At 35.0% G+C, this 3,224-nt stretch overlaps 1 non-coding gene across 1 annotated transcript; it reads right to left on the bottom strand.

Annotated features, from left to right (window-relative positions):
- Window positions 1–860: 860 nt before the first annotated feature.
- On the bottom strand, window positions 861–966 carry LOC118344379. The gene has a single exon (XR_004798151.1). It is a non-coding gene; the product is annotated as a small nucleolar RNA R71 (small nucleolar RNA).
- Window positions 967–3,224: the final 2,258 nt, after the last annotated feature.

Below are 3,224 nucleotides of genomic sequence, written 5' to 3'. Positions count from 1 at the left end.
TTTCTTTCTTATTGATTTGATCTTCGAACAATATCTTTCTTTTCCTTTGAATATTCTCTTTGAATTAATTTTATTTTAATTTGCAATTACAAAAATCTTAGTAACTTTTCTAAATAAAGTCAAGATTGGTATAATTTCAGTATTTCTCAAAAGTAAGTTACCAATCCTTAAGGATGATACTTTTCTCATCACTTTACTATAAAATTACGATACTGTGCACTTGCAGTTTTGCACCGATCAAGTTTTTGGTGCCGTTGCTGGGGATTGATTTCTTCTTATTTTTGCCAATATTGATGCAAAGTAATCTTGGTTTTAATTTAGAATTTTATTTTATTTTATTTTATTTTCTCTCCAGGTGTGTTTTTTACGTTGGATGCGCCGTGTTAGAACTCGTGACATTACTCCATTTGATCTAGAGATTGAAAGAACTCTTAGATCATAAAAAAAGAAGAAAGTACTAGTCATGGCTAACAGACAACATGTGCACAGCCACGTAAGCACCTTGAAGGATTATGTACGGCCAGTTGTGAATGACAACTAATCGGGTATAAGATGCCAGACCATTAATGCCAACAACTTTTAGCTCAAACCAGCCTTGATCAGCATGGTGCAACAAGCCCAATTTAGCGGATCACCACTTGATGATCCCAATATTTATTTGGCGATATTCTTGGAGATTTGTGACATTGTAAAGATCAATGGTATTACTGAAGACACCATTAGACTGAGATTATTTCCTTTCTCTTTGAGGGACAAGGCAAGAGGTTGGCTACAATCTCTACAGCCGGGAAGCATCACTAGTTGGCAGGATATGACTGAAAAGTTTCTTGCTAAATTCTTTCCATCTGCAAAAACAGCCCAACTCAGGAGTGAGATTGGTCAATTCAAGCAAAATGATTTCGAGTCACTCTATGAAGTATGAGAAAGATATAAAGATTTGATTCGACGCTGCCCTCAACATGAATTGCCAAATTGGTTGTAAGTTCAGATGTTCTACAATGGGTTAAATGAGCAAACTCAAACCATAGCTGATGCTGCTTTTGGTGGAACTTTGATGTCAAAGACAGCTGAAGGTGCTACCTATCTTTTGGAAGAAATGACCTCAAACAATTATCAATGGCCAACCGAAAGAACTATGGCTAAGAAAGTTGCTGGGATTCATGAATTGGAGCCAATAGCAACCCTTTCAGCTCAAGTTGCTACTTTATCCCATTAGATTTCAGCTTTGACAACCCAAAGGATACCTTACCACAAAATGCAGAATATGTTGCAGCTACAAGTATGATAGTTCTGAGTAATGAAGTGAGTCAAGAACAAGTTCAATACATCAACAATCGGAACTACAACTATCATGGTAATCCTATACCAAATTACTACCATCCAGGGCTTCGAAATCATGAGAACTTGTCTTATAGAAATACAAAGAATGTGCTGCAACCTTAACCTCCTCCAGGATTTGATAGTCAACCAAGCGAGAAGAAGATGTCATTTGAGGATGCCATGGTTTCCTTTGTTGAGGAGACAAATACAAGATTTAAAAAGACTGATTCACAGTTGGACAACATTAAAATTCATTGTAGCAACATGTGAGCTGCTATAAAGAATATTGAAGTGCAAATTGGACAACTAGCCACGACCATCAATGCCCAACAAAGAGGAACTTTTCCTAACAACATAGAAGTGAATTCAAAGGAACAATGCAAGACCATCGCACTTAGGAGTGGAAGAGAAATTGAGAGGTCGCCATTAAAGGAAATCAATTCCACCCCTACAACTGCAAACAATGGCTAAAGCAAGAATAAAGTAGAAGAAAATGATGATACACCAAGAGAGACTGATAAGCCTCCAGTAATTTCATTTCCTGACAATCCTCTTATTCTCTCTACTCCACTTCCTTATCCTCAACGTTTTCAAAAACAAAAATTAGATAAGCAATTTTCTAAATTTTTGGATATTTTTAAGAAAATTCACATAAATATTCCTTTTGCAGATGCCTTGGAACAAATGATAAATTATGTCAAATTCCTGAAGGACATCATTTCCAAGAAGAGAAGGTTGGAGGAGTTTGAAGTAGTGAAGTTTTCTGAAAAATGCAGTGCTATTCTTCAACAGAAATTACTTCAAAAATTAAAAGACCCAGGGAGTTTCACTTTACCTTGTACTATTGAAAATTCATTTTTTGATAAAGTTTTATGTGATCTTGGTGCTAGCATTAATCTTAAGCCAATTTCTGTTTGCAGGAAATTGAGACTTGAAGAGATGAAAAAAACAACCATTTCTTTGCAACTAACAGATCGATCCATCAAGTATCCACGTGGAATTATAGAAATTGGTAAAGATGGATAAATTTATTTTTACTACTGATTTTGTGGTGTTAGATATGGAGGAAGATGAAGAAGTCCCACTAATTCTTGGTCAACCATTCTTGGCTAGGGGAAGGGCTTTAATTGATGTTCAAAAGGGTAAGTTAATATTGAGAGTGAACAAGGAAGAGGTTATGTTCAACATTTACCAAGCCATGAGAATTCTAGAAGAGCCAAGCACTTCTTTTAGGGTAGATGTCATTAAGTAATGTGTAAAAGAAGCCTTTCAAGAAGATGCACCAGCCGATCACCTAGAACGAGCCTTGAAGCAAGATACATCACTTAGCAAGGAAGTGGAGAGGAACTGTGCACTTATTCCTCTTGGAGATCCTGATTGATGAAGATTGAAAAGTTTGACTGTAGACTTTAAAACAAGCGCTTATGAGAGGCAGCCCATAGAACTTTCTTTTATTCTTTTATTTTTATTATTTTTATTATTTTTATTTTCTAATAATTTGGATTTTGATGCAGGTTTATTTAGCATGAATAAAGAGCTAAACATTATAAACTACGGCTTATTCACCATGAAACCAGGGAAGTTCCTTTTATTTCTTCAATCTGTTTCACTTTTGCATTACAATGAGGACATTGTTTAGTTTAAGTTTGGGGGTGTAAACTCTCATAGTCATTTGGTCTTATTGTTTGCTATTTTTTTTTTTTTTTTATGATTTTATAGGTCTTGAGTTGTTGGATTCTCTTACCAAGCATATATTTGAGTATGATTGAATTCTTTATAACTCTGAAATTTGTGATTGAGGATAAAATTGAGAAAGATTTTCAAAATTTTCTTTTATGTCAGGCTGAGTTTTGTGGGTACTTTAATTTAAACCTTTGACCTTGAACATAATTGAGCACATGGCC

This window comes from Juglans regia, chromosome 13 (genome assembly GCF_001411555.2).
Source record: "Juglans regia cultivar Chandler chromosome 13, Walnut 2.0, whole genome shotgun sequence".
In the NCBI taxonomy this organism is placed as follows: Eukaryota; Viridiplantae; Streptophyta; class Magnoliopsida; order Fagales; family Juglandaceae; genus Juglans; species Juglans regia.
This window is presented reverse-complemented; position numbering and strand designations above follow the sequence as displayed.